The sequence below is a fragment of the Silene latifolia genome, chromosome 6, assembly GCF_048544455.1.
Source record: "Silene latifolia isolate original U9 population chromosome 6, ASM4854445v1, whole genome shotgun sequence".
In the NCBI taxonomy this organism is placed as follows: Eukaryota; Viridiplantae; Streptophyta; class Magnoliopsida; order Caryophyllales; family Caryophyllaceae; genus Silene; species Silene latifolia.
The window spans coordinates 129,425,256-129,447,480 of NC_133531.1; positions in this window are offsets into that span (position 1 = coordinate 129,425,256).

Genomic DNA, 22,225 nt, shown 5'->3' on the forward strand with positions numbered 1-22,225 from the left:
CGCTCATTATGAGGAGCGGGGATTTGGTGGGTACGGCTGCGGTCCCCCATTGGCAGGACTGGTCCAGTGGACAGTCGGTGATTGAGATTTTTGGAATTGGTGTGATTGTGTGTGACAGTTAAGCTGTCTGTTTATCTTGTTGTTGATATATATATTGAGTTGTGTGATTAGTACTGACCCCGGTTGTTTTATAAACCTGCGATGATCCATTCGGGGATGGTGAGCAGATATTGAGCAGGTATGAGATGAGTACTGGGATAGCTGGGATTGCCACGATATGATGATAGAAGTCTTCCGCTGTAGCTTAGTAGTTTCTTTACATTTCAGTTAGAACAGTAAACAGTTAGTTTGAGAACATGTATTACACTTTTGGTTTTGGTTTCGAGATTGTAACCTTTTACTAAGTATTTCTATTTAAACGTTGTTTCTTTATTGTTTATCTGATTATCATTGCCTCGGGTAACCGAGATGGTAATATCTTCTTACCTGAGTGGTCCTGGTAAGGCACTTGGAATATGGGGGTGTTACAATGAGTGTCCAATAGAAGCCATAAAGTCGGCAACTTTGTTAGCTTCACGAAAGCAATGTTTAATTATTACTTCATCAAAGAACTGAAGATCTAATTTTACATCCTTGATAATACTAGAAATTTCCCAAGAAATTTGCCAAGTACTACGTATTGAGTTGATAACACATAAATTATCACCTTCTACAATTAATTTCGAGATTCCTGAGTATTTAGCTGCTAAAATGCCTTCTTGTAAAGCAAGAGCTTCAGCAACAAGAATACTATTAGATCCGCACTTTTTTGCCCCTAGCAAAACTACTTTTCCATTATGATCTCTTATAGAATATCCTGGAGCAGCTTTATTATCATCTATTTTTGATCCGTCAAAATTTAGCTTTAGAAACCCATTTTTAGGTTTCTCCCACCAAATTTCTTCTTTTCTAGTAGTATTTCTAACTGACACGTCTTTATGAGGATTGTTAAGTGATGGAGCTTGTGTCCTCCAGTTAGTGCGGATAACGTCATTGCACATACACTTGTACGGACAAGTGGGAGCTTGTTGGGGTTGGTGTCCTTAACAGTTAGTGCAAGGACTCATAAACCTCTAAAAGGATCAAAAGGGCATACTTTGGTATTATTATCAGTTGATCCACGTTTATCAATAACGGTTGGCTTGCTAGATAAGTTTGACGTTATTGTCATACAGATGGCGGTGATCAACTGGTCCCTAAAAGTCACACCTATAGGATACGTTCGAGAGATGTGACGGTATGAAAATACAGTCATGTAGATGCCAAAATTGACTAACCAGTTAGTCTGAGTTATTTGACTAATATTTAGTCAAATATGTGATGTTGAGATATTATATTTAATACGGATTAAATATTATGAGCTAAGGCGAATTAACCAGTTAATTCGTAAAAATTAAATATAAGCGTTTTATATTTAACTAAATGTATATTGAATATAATTATACAATACTGTTTTGTCGGACACGTATTAATAATTCAGCTAACCCGTATTATTAGCTGATGCCTTAATTTCAAAACCCTCGTGAAAACAGTTTGACAAAACAAAATCAATTGCAATTTTGATCAAAAACGCATCAAAACAAGTTAACAATTGACAAAACTTGACATATTGTTATAATCTCCGTATAAAATAACAATATGCATAAAACAAATTGATAAACAAGATGAATGAACCGTGTAAGACATGTCACGGTCTCAAAAAAAAATTTTAGCCGTGTAAACTGGACACGGTTTTCGAGACAAAGAAAAACGCAGCAACACAAAAAAAAAATTTTCGTGATTAAAAACCTGCTGCCTCACGGTTTTAAAGCAAAAACGCAACATCCGTGTATACAAGGCACGGATTTCGAGACAAACAATCGTTTCAGCAACGGTTTTATGAAAAACACATGGAAAAATTTACGTGGCCTCGCTCTGATACCACTTGTAGGTAAATATCCGTATACTACCCTTTAAATTTAGGACTATAACGTAAATTTAACATGCGAATATCGTCATAAAACATAAATACAATATAGAAACGATAAGGAATTAGAATCAACCTCGGGTCCTTATAGTGCGGCGTAAAGAACAGAAATCAAATGAGATTCCCTCCTAATTGTTGCACCCAAGACTTATCCGAGATATGCCCTTGTGCTAGAACGTGTTCTCCGATTGCCTTGCAATATTGGGAGAACTGATGTGAGTTTGCTTGAGATGTGAGATCTCGGTTTCTACAGAGAAGAATGCTCTTCGAAACCCTAGTTTTCTGTAAAATGAATTGTCTAGGTCAAACGGAGAGGGAGCCTCTCCTTTTGTGCAGTTCGGCCGAGAGCTTCAACAGAGGGAGTGGGCTTGTCCACTTCCTCCTTATTAAACTCGTGGTCCGGTCCAAAACTCGCTAAGTGTATATGACGCGGTTTCATTATAAACTGTTATCGGTTATCGGAAATTAAGGCATCAGCTAATAATACGGGTTAGCTGAATTATTAATACGTGTCCGACAAAACAGTATTGTATAATTATATTCAATATACATTTAGTTAAATATAAAACGCTTATATTTAATTTTTACGAATTAACTGGTTAATTCGCCTTAGCTCATAATATTTAATCCGTATTAAATATAATATCCCAACATCACATATTTGACTAAATATTAGTCAAATAACTCAGACTAACTGGTTAGTCAATTTTGGCATCTACATGACTGTATTTTCATACCGTCACATCTCTCGAACGTATCCTATAGGTGTGACTTTTAGGGACCAGTTGATCACCGCCATCTGTATGACAATAACGTCAAACTTATCTAGCAAGCCAACCGTTATTGATAAACGTGGATCAACTGATAATAATACCAAAGTATGCCCTTTTGATCCTTTTAGAGGTTTATGAGTCCTTGCACTAACTGTTAAGGACACCAACCCCAACATTAAGATCCTTATGTCTAGTCTCATTCCAAATCTTGATGCTATTATTACCTAAAAGAATAATTTTGCTAAGATTAAACTGAACATCATTAAAAATAATGTCATTTCTATGGAACCATGCATTCCACCAGATAAAAACAATCTTAATGAAGTTGGCTTTTGGAATTATAATTTTAAGCTGATTAAATTTGTCTATAAAGTTTTGGCTTGTAATATTATCATATATTGCCAAAAAATTAGTAAAGCTAATGATATTCATCTCTTGGATGACTGATGCAATCAAGGAACATTCGAAAAAGAAATGATCTTTATCTTCAATTGGATGATTGCACAAAACACATTGAGGTGGGAAAATTATATGATTTCTTAGAAGCCTACTTTTCGTAGGGAGACCGTCTACACAAGGTTTCCAAAGAAAAAATTTCAATTTTGGAGGAACATTTAGTTTCCAAATCCAGAAAAATTCACATTTGTCAATATTTCTATCGAAAAAGCCTTGTGCTAACCTTGTCGCTGTTTTGGTCGAGAAATTTCCATCCACAGACAACCCCCAGAGAAGGGTATCTGGAATGTCATTATGCGGCAATGGAATATTAGCTATCTGGTTAATAATATCATTATTTACTATATCTGATAACTTCCTTAAATCCCATTGTTTATCAGATGTTATGAAATCTCTAACCAAAAGATTTAAATCAAGGTTATTATGACCATCTATATTTCTAGTAAGAGGATAAGGAAAAACCCAATTGTAAGTCCAAAAATTGATTTGCTACCATTACCTACCTGTCATCTCAACCCCTTTCTAAACATGTCCCGAATACTCATGAGTTTACGCCATTGCCAGGGACAAACTGAATTAGGCTTATGTTCAAAGAGTGAACAGTTCTTCAAGTATTTCTTAGTTACCATTTTAACCCATATATTATCCTTTTCCATAAGTATTTTCCATAAAAGTTTCATTTGAAGGGCTTTATTAGCTATTTCCGAGGATTTTATCCCTAGTCCGCCAAAAGACTTTGGTAAACAAACTTTATGCCAACCAATTAAATTAGGAGAGCGCTGTGAAGGATTCTTATTCCATAAAAAATCTCTATTAATTTTGTCTAATCTGTTATGGATACTTGAGGGAAGGAGGAAACTTTGCATTTGAAAGGTTCCCTTCGCGGCAAGATTAGCATTAACAAGAACTAGTCTACCTGCTTGTGATAAGGAATTTGCTTTCCATTTCGATAATTGAGCGCATGAGGAAATAACAATACTTTCAAACATATTTTTAGTCACTCTCCCGTCAATCAAAGGACAACCTAAGTACTTACCCAAATGAGCTTCTTCGTTCATACCAAGAATACCTCTAAAAGACCCACGGAGTGAGCGGTCAATATTTCTAGTGCACTGGAAAGTCGATTTATCGAAATTAACACATTGTCCAGAAATGGTGCAAAATTTATCTAAAGTAGATTTAATAGTTCTACAACTCTGATTAGAAGCTTTAGCAAAAATGATCGTGTCATCCGCAAAGGTCAAGAATGGAATTTTTTCCAATCCCGGTCCAATTCTAATACCAATATCACTAGAACTAAGATCGCTATTTTCTTATAAAGATCTTGCTAAAATTTCAGCACACATAATAAAAATATATGGCGAAAGTGGGTCTCCTTGTCTAATACCTCGAGTTTGTGTGAATACGTCCCCCGGTCTTCCATTTACAAGGATCGAGAAAGAAACCGTTTTAATACATTCCATAATCCAAGAAATCCAAATAGGATTAAAACCCATTTGCAAAAAAGTCTCTTCAATAAAGTTCCATTCAAGTCGATCATATGCTTTCTCCATATCAAGTTTAATAGCAATCCACCCTCCTTTACCTTTTTTACACTTAAAGGAGTTAAAGATCTCATGTGCTAGAAGAATATTATCTTGAATAAAGCGATTAGGTGTAAAAGCTCCTTGATACGGATGTATAACTTTATGTAATACACTTCGGAGACGAGTTGCTAAGATTTTTGCAATAATTTTATAAATTGTTGAACAAAGACTAATAGGCCGAAAATGGTTTGCTGATTGAGGGTTATCAATTTTAGGGATTAATGCTATAAAAGTATGGTTGATTTCTTTAAGGAGTTTACTAGAATGAAAAAATGCTAAAACTGCTTTAGTAACCGAATTTCCCACTATATCCCAGTATTTTTGAAAAAATTCCACAGGATAGCCATCAGGGCCTGGACTTTTATCTGCAGCTAAATTGAAAACAGTTTCTTTAACCTCTTCCTTACTAATCTTACTTATAAGAAAATTGTTATCTTCATCTGTTATTATTCCAATAATAGATTTAAAGTCCTCATTTTTATCAAAGTGGCAATGTTGATTCTTTGTAAATCTCAACTTAAACTCATAAGATATTTCTCGCTCAATGAGATCTTGATCAATAAAAAGAGCACCATCCTTATTAATAAATTGTTTAATACCATTTCTATTGCGTCTAATTGTAGCATGATTTTGAAAGTACTTAGTATTATCATCTCCAAAATTAGCTTTGTCAATACGAGTTTTTTGTTACCAATAAATCCGTTTATAGTCAAGGAGGGCATCACGCTTTTTTAGCCATTTCATTTGTGCGACTTCTAAAACTGATGAATGGGATGAACCTAATTGGTTTTGTATATTTTCTAACTTGGTTTCAGCAATTGAAAGTTGTTTAAAAATATTTCCAAAAGTAGACTGATTCCATTTTTTAGCCTTCTGTTTTAGGAATTTGCCTTTTTGAGAGAGACAAAACATAAAGGACCCATGAAATTGATATTGCCAACATTTTTTGACGAGCTTACTAAAATCATCTCGCGGAGTCCACATAATTTCAAAACGAAAAGGGGGAGCTTTCCTATGAATATGGTTATGGAACTTTACGGAAATAGGACACTACAAAAAAAACGTTTAGATGCGACGGACACATTGCGACGGAATACTAATCCGTAGCAAATTTAAACCTGCGACGGACCTCATACTGTGCGACGGACTTGCGACGGATTTTCCGTTGCAGCCTATTTTCCCAGACCGCCAAATTTTCTGACATGGCGGGAAGGTCTGCGACGGAATTTCCGTCGCTATATTAAAATAATAATAAAATTTGCGACGGAATTTCCGTCACTATATTAAAATAATAATTTACCTGCGACGGAAATTTCGTCGCAGACATTTTTTAGTGTCCAGCTGTACATCTCTTAACACGCTGGAAAAATAATATTATTTTATGTCTGCGACGGAATTTCCGTCGCAGGATTTATTATTATTTTAATCTTGCGACGGAAATTCCGTCGCAGACTTTCTTTATATGGGCAGCAGCCGCTTCCTTCTCCTTCATTATCACTCTTCAATTATTTACCCCAAAACTCCCAAAAACCCGTCTCCCTCAATCCCACCACCACCACTCCCACCACCACCACTCCTACTACAACCCTACTCCCCAAATCACTCCTCTTATTTCTCCTTTCTCCTTTCCCTTTTCCCCTTTCTTCTCCTTTCCCCTTTCCTTTTTTTTTTCTGCCGCCGCCGTGCTCCCGCGCCGCTCCCTCCCTCCCCTTGTCTCCTTCTCTTAATTAATATAAGGTTTGTTTAATTTATTTTACTATTTTGATTAATTAGGGTTTATGGTTATTGTTTTGATTAATTATGTTTAGGATGCTTAGTATTATTAGGATTGTTTAGTTTAGTTGAAAGCCAATTTAGGATGTTTAGTATTATTAAGATTGTTTAGTTTAGTTGAAAGCCAATTTAGGATGTTTAGTATTATTAGGATAGTGAAATTTAGTTAAAAGCCAATTTAGTGTTCTGCGACGGAATTTTCGTCGCAATTATTGAATTTATGGTTGACCACTGTGCCTACGTGGCCTGTATGAACAGTGAACTGCGACGGATTTTCCGTCGCAGATATTGACTTTTTGGTTGAATATTATGTCCACGTGGCCTCCCATGAACAGTGGATGGCGACGGAATTTCCGTCGCAAGTCCCGCTTTTGCGACGGGTTTCTGCGACGCTTTGATCCGTCGCAGATATTTAGTTGCAACGGAATTCCCGTCGCAAAACCAAATTTTGCGACGAAATAAAGCGACGGGTTAATTCCGTCGCAAGTTCTATTTTTGCGACGGGATTGACATATTTGCGACGGAGTTTTCCGTCGCTATGGAACCTTTTCTTTGTAGTGGGACAGTGGTCTGAACTAGTGAAAGCATGGTGTGCAAATTGCATATTTGGATATATACTGATCCAATTAGGAGAGGCTAATGCTCTATCAAGGATTTCAAAAACATTTTCAGGGCCAGATTTCTTTTTTCTCCAAGTAAAGAAATTACCGGAGAACGAAGATCTACACAATTAGTATCACTCAAAAAATTAGTTAATCTTAAACAGCGCGCATTGCTAACCTTTGCACCCCCTTCTTTTTCTCTAGGGTTCTTAATTTCGTTAAGATCTCCTAGTAATAAGAAAGGCAAATAAAGATTAAGAATAAAACTTTGAAAAACATTCCAAAAATCCGTCTTCTCAGACGGTTGCGCTGGGGCATAAACAAAAATAAGGCAAAAAGAAACATTATTCGAGTGATCACATACTTCGCAAGCAATGAATCGATTCGATTTAAAAGTTACTTTTAACGAAAAAGTCATAGAGCTAGATTCTTTCCAAAATAACCAAATCCCACCTGATAGCCCAACACTAGGGATAAAGTCGCAATTATTAAAACCAAAGTTAGCTATCAGACAAGGGTCAGGCTTAGTAGACGACTTAGTGTCACATATAGCTAAGATTTTAATTCCATTTGACGAGCAAAAGAAATTTAGTTCTTGAGCGAATTTTTTTCTTTTGGTACCCCTAACATTCCAAAAAGCAATATTCATGGATAAAAAATATATAAATACGTAACCAATTTGCTAAGACAAAGGTGAAACCAACACAAAACTTGTGAAGATCCCAGGTCAGATGTCGAAGAAAATTTGTAACGAAACAGTAGCTAGGTTGCACTTTACTCCAAAAAAGTTGAAGTTGGCAAAAAATTCAACATCATTTGTTAGAGAATGATTCCCATTGTAATCACCAAGGCTGAGGGAAACAAGGCCATAGAAAATGAGGTAAAAAAGGTAAGATGATAAAACCATTTGACGAACTAAAGAATTTAATTCCTCCGTCAAAAATGTTTTTTTTGGCGCCCCTAACAGTCCAAAAATCAAAATTCAAATGGGACGAAAAAAATGGCTGACGGGAATTTGCTGAGAAAAAACGACCAGAAAGCACCCATAAAGCGTAAAACTGATAACGGTCGTAACAGAAGAATCAAAACAAAAGTTATTCATCACCTTTGAGGAATTGCCAAAGCAGTTTTCCCAAAAAGAGTAAAAGATGAAAAGGTAAAAATGATTGCTAATCAAGCAAGACTGACTAAGCTCTTCGACATAATCAGTGGTAAACCAAGAACTTGTTGAAAGCAAATAGCCTAAGAAAGATGCAGCATTTCCCTGTACAAAGTAAATTAAAAGTTAGTGAAGGGATTTGTATATATGGAATAATCTCATACTCTTTTCATCTCCTTAATATTATTTTTTTGATTAAAAATCTATAAATACTATTAAAAGGCTAGCCTAAAAATGCCACATAGACAATGCCACATTGGATGAAAAAAAGCCACGTATACAATAACATGTGACTTGGCAAACTAATATGACGTGGATTATCCAATTTATTATTATATTGCATTAATTTAATTCACTTATTTACTTTAAAAATCCATCCATGTTCCATTAGATTTAAATTTAATTAACTCAAAAAAAAAAACTACAATAAAAAAATACGCATTAACTATAAGTTAATAATTTCAAGATATTTCATATGGAGTACTATTATATGTATTCGAAATAAAAAAAATTGAATGCATAAGAAATTAAGAACGAAGAAGAATAAATGAAGTTGAAAACAAAAAAAATTGTATTGTCACTAATTCACTACTTTTTTTTAAAGGCATTAACTCACTATTATTGTTACTATAACTTTGTTGTATATAGAAGATGTTTTACAGAACTAATTAATCGGCAAATAAGTATTAAAGATCATATAAAATATTTTCTTAGGAAAATGTAAAATATATGAAAAGGAAAATATTTATTTAATTTAAGTAATTTACAAACAAATTTTGTAAATACTTAAACACTAATAATAGAATTTTAAAAGGGTAGAAATACCGTATTTAGTTCATGAAACTATTTCACGTAAAGGATAAGGTTTTGAAAAATATAAAATATATGGAAAAAAAAATATTTATTTAATTTAAGTAATTTACAAACAAATTCTGTAAATACTTAAGCAAATCTATACAATATAGTTAAAAGGCTAGATTAAAGCATTTAATTTAATTTCACATGGCATTAGCATTTAATATTTTATACCCCATTAATTTCCATTAATTTTTATTGACTGTTTAATTATTATTTATTAATTATTATTAGATTATTGGTTATTTGATATGATTCTTAAAAAAAATTGAATGATTACTAAAAGTCCTTACAAAAAAGTCATTACATATTGTGTAACATACAAATAAAGAAAATCAAAAGACATCATTAATATTCTTAAACTAAATGTATATATTAAAGATTTTATGAGCTAAAAAAACCAAAAAAAGATGTAATTTACCAAAATTCACATAAAAGTTTCATAATTTACAATTATATTTCACATTTTAATTGAAATTTTTGGAAGAGAACATAGATGTTAGTGAATCAGTTAAATTTTTTCATATTAACACAACTCATAAAATTAAAGTATATATTTATTTATTTCTTTAAAATCTATATAATAAATAGTATAAAAAGGCTAACATTGAGTACATTTTTAAATGACATTTGATATAACCACATGATTTCAAGAAACCATATTACAAGTCTCATCATATAATCATTATTGTCTTTTATGTCCCCTAATATTTATTCTTACAATTACAATATTAAAAAAAAATTAAAGAAGACAACAAACTTTTTATCTTCTTCCACTTCAATACTTTATTCAATTCACCACAAGCATTTAACCATACTTTTCATATTCTTTCTCCATAACTCATTTCTCAAGTTTCTTTATAATGATTCATATTTTTAGTTTACCTTAAATCTTTTGATGATATTATGACTTCTTAATTACTACTTTTTTTTCTTGAGATGATAATGTTTAATCCATGAGCACAACAATAGACATGCATTTTTATTATAAGTTTTTATCAGCCTACAGCTCATTCGTTTTTCTCATGTTCTCTTTTCCATTATAAGATTTTACTATATTGGTCAAACTTATTTGATAATATTTTAAATATACTCGGTATATCTTATGCAATTTTGTATTTCGTTTACAATTGATTTTGGCATAATACTAATTTGTACAATTGATTGAATTTTCAGGAGCATGACATACCTGGAGATCAATACGTGCAAATGACAATCGACAAGTATGTGGATTTTTTAAGAGGTAGCATAGTATTTCTCATTTTTTTTCTTGGAATTTCTTTTTTTGGGAGATTTTTCTATTTTAATTATTAATACAAAACTCATTTGATAATATTTTACATATACTCGGTATATCTTATGCAATTTTGTATTTTGTGTACAAATAATTTTCGCATAATACTAATTTGTACAATTGATTGAATTTTCAGGAGCATGACATACTTGAAGATCAATACGTGCAAATGACAATCGACAAGTATGTGGATTTTTTAAGAGGTAGCATGATGTTTCTCATTTTTTTCTTGGAATTTCTGTTTTTTTTTTTTTGGAGATTTTCCTATTTTAATTATTAATACATGGCAATCGGTGAGTACAGAACACAATTTAAGAATTATCAATTTTTTTTTAATTTTAGATATTAGTTCAATATCAGTTAACACGATATTTGATGTTGGAAGATGTGTTCATATGGATGATCAAATCGGAAGCTCGTGAATGGAGTAATCACCATATTGAGGATGTATTTATATGTCGTTGACATTTTAATTGATATTAGCCTATCTATTTTTGCTCCAATAATTATGCTAAGGTTTTTAGCCTATTAGTTATTCTTGGCCTTTTAGTTGTAGTGACAGTATCGACACAACATCGACGGATAATCTTACAAGAGAAAAAAAAACCATCAAATGATAATTAAATTTGAAATGGAGAGACACGTATTCAATGTATTCAATTACTATATTAGTCTTACTTCATTCACTTTGTTAGACTATTTTTCTTTTACCTATTGAAGGAGAAAAACTTGACCGCCTTTGGTAAATTGGCGGTTAAGAAAATCTTCAATCTCCGGAGCACCAATATCTTGAAGTTACATAATACATAACCCATGTATAAGTATTAATCATTGATTTCTATATAAACAACTTATCTCTATATACATGTAATTAGACTATTTAATTTGAGTATGATGAATTGAGAATGCAAATCATTACTGAATTTACGAGTTAACATAAATCATGAATCATCAGAGCAATGAGCAACGTCATTCGTTCAACATATACATTCAAAAAAAACTCTCTACTAAATGCTTAAATCCCATTAATTTACTAGGTTGTTAATAGAGGAGAAGAAGAGTTACTCATGATATGCCTCTATTCCCCACTAATCTCATATTATTATTGTTTATATTACCGTGTTATTATGTTCAATCTCATAATTTTCATCCTATTTTATCGTCTGCAATGTTTCCAAATCAAAATATGTTTTATACAAGTAGTATTAATAAAAAAAGAAAATTTGTATAGGACCCGTGATTTTTCACGGGTTTCAAAACTAGTTTATATTTAAAAAAGAATACTTGTTTTAGTTACTATATCGAGAACGTGGAAGATTAATACGAGTATAAATTTGTCAAAAATATAAAAAGCAATATAATTGAAATGTATATACTTCCGAATAATGTAATAATATTTAAGAAATGATATGGTGTCACCGGTCGGTATCAAATTTCAATTCCACCTTTTAACGTACAATATAAACAACCAACCATTGAAATAGTGGACTTTACATGAAGACTAGTTTTAATCCGTGCAAAAATTGCACGGGATTAATTGTTAAACAATTGTTTTTATTAAATTATGAATAGAGAAAATGTAGAAATATTGAAATTCAAATATACAAAATTAAGTAAGTAAGAATATAGTAAAGACAATAACATTAATACAGTCGTTATTACATGAGACGGTTTTACACGGTGAGACAATTTCGTTGTATATAAAAACAACTTACTTATTAATATTAGATAAATAGTTTATTTGTTGAAATGAACCGTCTCACACGGTGGTTCGTTTTACTCTATAATTCGTGTCAATCTAAATAGGCTCAATAACAAACTGTTGGCTCAAAATCTAAATATGATTAAAATAGGCTTAAACAACCTCAAACTAAGGCTCCGTTTGGCAGTACACTTCAGGTACCTGATTTGCCTCAAGTTTCTTTTTTGTCAAAAAAATCAGGTACCTTATTTTTTTTAGAGTGTTTGGCAACTACCTTTTTTGACCAAAAAAGGTACCTGAAATGAAATGCTACCTCATGTAGCATTTGCGAAATCAGGTACCTGATTCTTTTTTGTCTACCGATTTTACCCTTGTTTTTTAATGTTGTCAATTAAAATCTCATTCAATACCTTCTCCCAAATAACACAAACAACCGTTAAATAAAATTCTTCAATACACTTCATCGGAAAAAATCGTTTTTTTTATAGGAGTTTAATAGAGAACTAATTTTGTATTCATAGATACATTTTTCAATGATATATTGTTTGAATTTTTTTTTCTTTTACCTAATCGTGATATGTTAATTATTGTTCTCATTCTCTTTGAAACATGTTGGAGACTTGCGCAACTACATTGAAAAAACTACATTATGACTTTATTAATAACAACACCAATTAGCCCTGGCAAAACGGGTCAACGGGTCGGGTTCGGGTTCGGTCGAGCCAATTCGGGTCGGGTAAGTTCGGGTCTCTCATGATTTAGAGTTAATTCGGGTCGGAATGGGTCATTTCGGGTTTCGGATCTGTTTCGGGTTTGTTGGTCGAGTCTATTTCGGGTTAAGCAGGTCGGGTTGTTTCGGGTCGGGTAATTTTCGGGTCAACGAATAATAGAGAAATATCATTTTAAGTCTTTTTGGTTCAATTAGAGTTATATTTTGTCGGTCATTTTCGGATTTGATGGTTTCGGATCGGGTCTTTTTCGGGTCAAGAAAGCTCGGGTCATATTTGGGTCAGGTCGGGTCAATTTGGGTTTTCGGCTCACACTCGGGTGATGTAGTTCGGGTCACTTCGGATCTCGGGTCAACATTTTCGGGTCGGGTTAATCGGATCGGGTTGCTTTTGCCAGGTCTAACGCCAATGATAATAACACAAGAATAATAGCAAAAACATAAATGATAACAATAATAACCATGCCCTTTTACGTCATTTGATCAAATATCAGCTACCTTTTCAGCTACTTTCCAAACACTTTTAATAAAAATCAGCTACCTTATCAGCTCCTAATTTTCAGTTACCTTTTCAGCTACCTTATCAAGTTTCAGGTACCTTCTCAGATTTCAGGTACCTTTTCAGGTTTCAGATACCTTTTCAGCTAGTTTTGCCAAACAGAGCCTAACCCATTAAAATCTCAGTACATATCGCCAAAGGCCCCACCTTCACCTTATAGTAAATTAACAATGCTAACCTAACATACTTCCAAAACATACTTCACACGCCTCTTTCTCCCTCGCTCTCTCTCATCAAACACGCCCTCACCAGTCACCGTCATTATATCACTCCCTCAAACCTATAATTTCTCTCTATAATCCTCATTCATTAAACAATATATCATCTCCTTACTCGATAATGTTTACCCAGTTGATAATCTCTCTAACTATCAGCTATGTTTGTTTCATTTTTTGTTCTAATTTTTTTTTTCTATTCAATTTCTCAAGATCTGATTGAGGGCCGGTATGAGGCCGACGCGGCAAAGCAGCTCATCCTGAAGAATAATCTGAGTCGGGGGCACCCATCCCTTCTCAGCATCAAACAGCTGCATCGCCCGCTCCTCATCCGCACCAAGAGGAACCCTACTGGCATCCATCTTGAGCTTACTCTGGGAGACCCATTTTTCCCGCTCCCTCTTACTCTCGCACCGCAAGTTGACTTGGTGCTGGAAGGACCGGGGCAGCGGATAGTCATCCGGCACTTCGACATACACCCACCGCCGCTTCCAGTCCTTGCAGGAAGAAAGCTTATCAACGGAGAGGACACCCGGCTCCATCTGCACGCTGTACCACCCCGCTTTACCGGGGGTCGATGCCCGAAGATGATGAAGCCGGCGGAATAAGTTAACTGTAGGTACCTCCCCCTTAAAAAGACAGAGCCACACGAAGCCAACTATCGTCCTAATGGCCAACGGATGCAGTTGAGCCACGGCGACGTTCATAGCTTTGATGATGGCCGTGACGTATTTATTCAAAGGAAACCGGAGCCCATACTCCAGGTGCACGATATATCGCCGATATGACTCGGAGGAGGGCAACAGACCGCCCTGACCCTCCCGGGGATAACGATTTTGTACCCCTCACCGAAGGAGAAATGACCCTCGAAAGAGTTCGCCGGAACAATCGGCGAATTTATTGGTCCAGGCACGGTCGGGACCGTCGTGCGAGCCTCGCCGTGATCCAGGATATGCGGCCTCTCTTCACCAGAAGGAATCCTTTCCTCACCGTCATCATCAAAGTCATCATCAACATCATCATCCCCCCCAACCCTCCAAAGCTTTTGGATCGACTTCGGGAGACGGAGACCTAGGGCCCCCAGACCTTATCGGGATGGCGTCTAGTATCTCCTCCTCATCAAGATGCGACGGGGAACCCCCCAGCGCAGGTTTACTAGGTCCAGCACCAGCAGAAGACATGTTTACAACGAAACTTACAACTTAAAAAGAGAAAAATTTAGTTGTTTACCTTGAGGAAAAGTGCTAGCCGAAGTAACGACTCTGAAGACTAGAAGAGAAAGAAGCCCTTGAAAGTTTAGAGAGAAGAAAATTTTAGAGAAAATGAAATTGGTGCCCAATTTCAAGGACTAACTGTCCTATTTATAGGAGAAGGCCCGTGAAGAAGGACCAATCAGGGCACAGCCCATGAAACGTCAGCCAATCAGCGAACAGACACGTGTCAGACATGCAACCACGGAATGTCAATCGTTGCAACAGTTGAACGTCAATTAATGCAACAGTGACCAAGCGTCTTCAACACGCCCCTTCAAATCTCTCTGCCCATTCATCTTCCTCAACAAACTCCTAAGTATCTGTTCTCCGCCGGCCACATGATCAACCAAGCTTGTCAACACCGGCTGGGGGCAATCAAAAGCACACGGCGCTCACAACCTTGGTCTCGGCCAGCACCACTTTCTTTTCCACATTTGATGTCCATTACACATCCATGTGGAGGGGGGATATGGTACGGCCTAAGCAGAGCCACGCCGAGGTAGAAGAAGCCGGGGCAGAATTATTTTGTCTTACGCAGAATATACGCTCAACATACATCGGAGCCCATACCACGGCATAGACTACGCTGGGGGCAAATTGATGGGGCATATTCTGCACCCTCTGACCAAGTCAACATATTGAGCAAGGTCAAAGATATCCACAGCAAGTCAACGACTTAGACAGCCTAACCGACGCAACCTGTCGGCCTGTCTCTTGTGCCTCGGCTAGGACAACTAGCCAGACGGGGCACATATCCGCGAGCTTATATCCAAGACCCCTCGGCATGGAGTCATCAGGGCCCGCCGGCCTGCAATGGGTCCATCAGCCGAGGGTACATCAGTCTTTCCACCTGCTAGCCACTTGGCCACTACGAGACAAAAGGTGAAAGTCTATAAATACTCCTCAACCCTCATTGAGGAGAGGATCCACAATTTAACCTAAGAATCACTATTCATCTGGTAATATCTTCCTTATCTCTCTACAATACATACCTCGCCAAGTAACAACAACTTACCTCTCTAAGTTACTGACTTGAGCGTCGGAGTGAGTTCGCTCGGTCCAAAGCCGAGCCCTCAGTTTGTTCACTGTTTCAGGAGACCGAAAGGAGAAGCCAACCAAACACGTCATTCCGCAAGCGCGGGTGGTAACAAATAACTGCTCTGGAATTACACCCGGAACAATTTTTTATAAAATTATTAGTGAATATCATAGATCTAATGAGTATTATTTTTTTAAATAAAATTACTCAATATGAGTAAGTATGTGTTTTTAAATAATATTCTTTTTACTTTATTTGGTTGCCTATATTACGTTTAAATTATTTTTTCATTTATTTAAAACTTATTTTCGTTAATTTAAAAAAATCTTATATTTTGATTGTAATCTTCCCGTTTTTTGATTTTTTTTTTTGACAAAACAATAGAGTATTTCAAAGAACGAAAATTAAATCTATTAAATTTAAATGACTTGGATATTATCTGAAAATATTTATCAATTAAATTCCTAAATCTTATTTTTATATAAGTTTTTAATGGCATGTTTTTCCTATTATAGTTCCAGGATTTTTAAAGAGAATTTTTTGAAATAAATTGTTAAATTTAGCTTTCGGATTTTTTTTGAGAAAAGATCATTATCATTAATAAAAAGTCATACGACATCTACAACATATGCCAAGCTCAATCGGATACAAATCGATTACAACCATAGAAAATAAATTCTTGTTCAAAGAATGAAACACTCGTAATGTAGTCTCTATCATCGATTCGCCGCAAAAGGCTTTCATCCATAAGAGGGTCTCCGAATCTTCCTTGACGAGTATCCATTTCTTCTGACGTGATTGATTGTAGCCATGAATCGGACAAAATATGTAAAACCATATAACGATCTATAACAACGCTGATCTTCTGCAGACTTATTAGAAAACTGCAAACGAACCGAGAAAACGAAAACTCTCAAAGCGAGAGAAGGACACCACCGATAGACGGGGACAGAGCCCTCGGAAAGAGAGACGAAACAAAAACGAAAGCGGAAATTAAACAAAAACATAAAGGAAACAAAACGGAACACGGGAGAAAAAAAACGGAAGCCACCGCCTCCCTACCAACCCACAACACCGCGGATCAAGCACCACCTGCCACACCACCTCAACAAACTCGTCCAATAAGACCGAACGACCCACATACACCACGCAGGCCAGGGAGGAGGAAGGCGGACCGCACGATCCGAGGTGGGTGTGGGTAAGAAAGGGGAGGAGGGTTAATCGGAAGAGAGGAGACGGGTCGCCGGAGAAAGGTCTTGAGAGACTCCATCCCCGACGACAAGGTAGGGAGTTGATGGGTGGCGGTGGGAGGAAGGAGGAGAACGGCGGCAGCAAAGAGGGAGGATTTAGGGTTTTGTTTTTTTAGAGAGAAGGAGTTTCAGGCATTTCCCTTTGCAAATGTCTCAGTTTTATTGCAGTAGTGTAGCTAGCTTTCGGATTTTTTTTGAAGATTTTAAAATAATTTTTTCAAAAAAATAAGTAATTTTTAGATGTTAAATATTTGTAATCACTTACTTGAGATCATTTAAGAGATTAGATTATATTAATTCAAATTAGATTAGCGTAGATTATACTTAGTATTAATAAATTGATTTAACGCGCAAAATAAACTTAAAATCGTTTTCTTCGGAGTAATTTTTCAGATTTGAATTGGGTGGAGAGGAGAGGAGATGGAAGGAGAGAGGGTAATTAAATGGTGTATAGAAAGTGGTGGGTTCTATTTGTTGCCAAATTTCGGAAAATTTTCAGTCAATGGAAAGCCTTCAAAAAACCTGGCTTTTATACTAAGTAGATATGCAACTGGTACCGAGATTGGGTACCATAACGATCCATATGGCTAACGATCAGCAAAAGGAATTGCCCTCTAAAACCAGGAAAAGAACAGAAAACTCTTTAGGACACTCAAGCCAAATAAAGCAAAATAACATTGATCATTGGATCATGAATAAGAAAGGGGCCAAACTCACAATTCTCTTCTGTACCCTACCATCCTAATTCACATGCAATATATTTAGATTAAAATCCTAGTAGGTTTGAGTATGACGGATAATTCCATTAATTTTTTTGATATTATTGTTCAATGGAAATTTATTAGTATCTCTTTACCTTTTAATGTCATCCTAATTCAATTCGATTTTATGTCACCTTTAGCTTGTCGTATGCTTTTAAGTACTCTTCCATCATGGTCATTTGTTTATCTATTTTATTAATTAGTGGTGTTTCGTTCATTTGTTCACATTCCTATTATAAATATTTTTAAAACGTAATTTGATCATCCACATTAGCATGCAATTGTCCATTATCACTTAATTACAGCACCCATAAATGGTCATTTCCCCTTTCATTGTTCTTTGTTCTAAAACTAATGTAAACAAATTGACCGAAATGGAAAGAGTAAACCATTAGTCTTCTGCTGACGAGAGAAATATGAGATAAACATCGGTTTTCATCCGAGTTTTTACACTTTTCATGCCACAAGTCCTATAAAGTCCGCCTTTGGTAGCTCTTCTTCCATCATATATAGCAAATTCAGTTAAAAAAGCTTCAACATTAAACACGTACTCTCTCCATCTCAATCATTTAACAAAAAAAAAAAGAGAGAACACGTTAGACGGTCCCAAATAAATAGTACTACAGCTCACGTAGTGGGTACTAGAGGGTGTACTTAAAAATGTGCCGTAAGCACAAAGTCTCCACTCCAATAAAAGCTAATGTCGTAAGGTCTTCCCATTTAACAGAAAACCCCGCCAACCTCCTAAACGTTGCTTTCTGTTAAATACATAACGCCATTTTTCTATGATTTGTATTTAATTACAAACATTTGGTAATGCGCAATTCATGATTGTATTCACCAAACTATCTCATACTATCATTTTTAATTAACACCCAAGTAATGAAGCAACAATAATGCACCTCCTATTCACCATCTCAGCAAACTTAATGGGAAAAAAAAAAATCTCTATTTGTTTTTGAAACTCGATTTTTTTACACTTTATAGTTGTACATTAAAAAGTAATAATTGTTGGGAAAGTAATCCCAACATTAATCCAAGGCATAAGTTAAAGTCAAGGTTTTGAATATAGCATTTAGAGTCTTTAATGGTTACTAGTTTGTAGGTAGGTTACTCATGTTATTCTTAAGTAATATTATATGTTACTAAGTGTAAATGGTAGGAGTTAGATTAGTAAGACATTAAGGCTCTTAATGTGGCTATATTGGAGTTAGGACTTGGACCTTGTATATAAAGGTCATCACTAGTTATGTTGGAAAAGAAAGAGAGTGTATGCTTAATATCCCGAGTTAAGCATAGTTGGAAATCTTAGCTAGTAGCTAAGTGTTAGAGATTGAGATTGTATTATTGTTAAGGTTGAAGAATAATAATACAAAGTTGGGTTGTGGTTAAGTCCATAACAAAAATATTGTGTCTTTACCTTTTATATTATTTGTACCAAAAACCCCAACAAGTGGTATCAGAGCTACGGCTCGATGGAGAAAAGTTTTGGTACAAAGTTTGAGATGGAGTTGTTTAATGGCAAGAACAATTTCTCGTTATGGCAAAGCATGATAAAGGATGTTCTCATACAACAGGGGTTGTATGCGACTCTTGAAGACAAGAAGCCCGATGATGTTCAAGTTCTCAAATGGGAGGACATGAAGTTGCGTGCGGTTAGTACAATCCGGTTAGCCCTTTTTGAAATCAAGTATAGTGTGTTAGAGGAGACAAATCCTAAGGAGTTGTGGACCAAGTTATGTAGCATTTATAATGCGAAGTCCTTGGCTAACAAACTATTTTTGAAGAAAGATCTTTTCGAGCTCGAGATGGTAGATGACGGCGATTTGAGGGACCATCTAAACAAGTTCAATGGCTTGATCACCCAATTGGCGAGTTTGGATGAGACATTCAAAGAAGAAGATAAGGCAATAATGTTGTTGGCGTCTCTTCCCAAAAAGTACAACACGGTTATCACTAGTTTACTTGTGGGGAAGATAACATTAGCCTTAGATGAGACCGTTGTAGTATTGCTTGAGTCCGAAAAGTTGATGAAGCAAGGAAGTGGTGGCTCTTCAAGTGATGGAGGAGCTTTTGTGGGTGAATATCGTGGCAAGAAGAAGGGCGGTTGGAAAAAGCACAATCCTAATATCAAGTGCTTCTACTGCGATGAGTTAGGACATATACAAACCGTGTGTCCTAAGGCAAAAGAAGATTTGAAAGAGTTGAAAAAGTCTCGTGCTAGTGGGGTTGCAGCTATGGCAGAAGTTGATGATGGTGAGCTCTTAATGGTTCATGGTGAAAAGGAACCTAGTGAGAGTTGGGTATTAGATTCGGGAACTTCCTATCACATATGTGGGAGAAAAGATTGGTTTTCTTCTTATGAAGAATGTGAAGGGAAGATGGTTAGTTTGCCAAATGGTGATAAGGCAAAGATTGAAGGGATTGGCGAGGTGAAGGTAAGACTTCATGATGGCCAAGTTAGAAGGTTTGGTGATGTTAGATACATACCAAACATTACTAGAAATTTAATCTCATTGGGTAGATTAGATTCTATGGGTTGTACCATTCATGTTAAGAATGGTGTTTTGGAGGTCACTAAAAATGGTAAGGTGATTCTCAAAGGTAGAAAAGGAAAAACTAACTTATTCACATTTGATGGAAGATGTGTTGAAGATGGGTTAGTTCAAGGGGAGGTACTTTCAGGTGAAGGGGAGGTGCTTCCAAGTAAAGGTTTGGTCGCTCCGCTCGATGATTGACAAGTCCAAAGTAATGTTGGGCTTAAGGGGAGGTTTGTTGGGAAAGTAATCCCAACATTAATCCAAGGCATAAGTTAAAGTCAAGGTTTTGAATATAGCATTTAGAGTCTTTAATGGTTACTAGTTTGTAGGTAGGTTACTCATGTTATTCTTAAGTAATATTATATGTTACTAAGTGTAAATGGTAGGAGTTAGATTAGTAAGACATTAAGGCTCTTAATGTGGCTATATTGGAGTTAGGACTTGGACCTTGTATATAAAGGTCATCACTAGTTATGTTGGAAAAGAAAGAGAGTGTATGCTTAATATCCCGAGTTAAGCATAGTTGGAAATCTTAGCTAGTAGCTAAGTGTTAGAGATTGAGATTGTATTATTGTTAAGGTTGAAGAATAATAATACAAAGTTGGGTTGTGGTTAAGTCCATAACAAAAATATTGTGTCTTTACCTTTTATATTATTTGTACCAAAAACCCCAACAATAATATAGTAGAACTCTTAGAAAGTTCATTTTATGTTAATAACTACGAATAAACAGATGCTGACGACTATTTTTTGGAATTGTCATGCTTATTTAAAATATTACTCAAAAATCTTAAAAAGTGAGACAATTTCAAAGAATCAGATGAAGTAACAAAAATGAAACAATTGTTTATTAAGATATTGCGATCAATTTAGTCTCAACCATTGGCATAACCTTTTAGCATTTAAAATGGTCTTCTCACATAATACCAAAATCTGTTGTATACTTGTATCCATATCTTAAGTTTCCTTTTTCTTCAATTTTAAATTAAGCGGTATGCTCACATTTCTTATTAATAATAGAAGGAAGGTTCTGATCTATCAACCACCCCATCATCAAACATTTAAACTTATCTATAATCTCATCATCAATACAACCTTTAGCCAAATATTACTCCCTACAACACTTTTCCTTATCAACAATGAGTCATATTTTAACTTATACACTCCACACATACTAATATTAACCCTCTTTTTCTTCCCTTTTCCCTCCATTTTACCAAACTATACAACAATTAAATTAACAATCTTATCTTTATTAATTCAGAAGATAATACTCAATCCAGAACGTGTCACGTCATTAATACAATCTTTTTTTTTTTTGAAATTCATGTTATGGTGGGACCCGTTAGTGTGCAAAGTATTTATTTCTTCAGAATTCCGCCAATACAAACATGCGACAAATTCCGTCTTAGAACAAATACTATGAAATAATACTATGGAATAATTTTATATATTCCGAATAAATGAAATTAATGGTATATAAGCGGTGTGAATTACAAATCGGAATAAATGAAACTAATTACAAATTATATAATTTACATAATTTTACAAAAAAATTGAATAACAATAAAATTACATAATTACGAGAAGGATTTATATTTAATTACGGGATTGAATTACATATAATGCGAATAAATTACAGGCATAATTTTTTAAAACTAGATAGTACGATATAT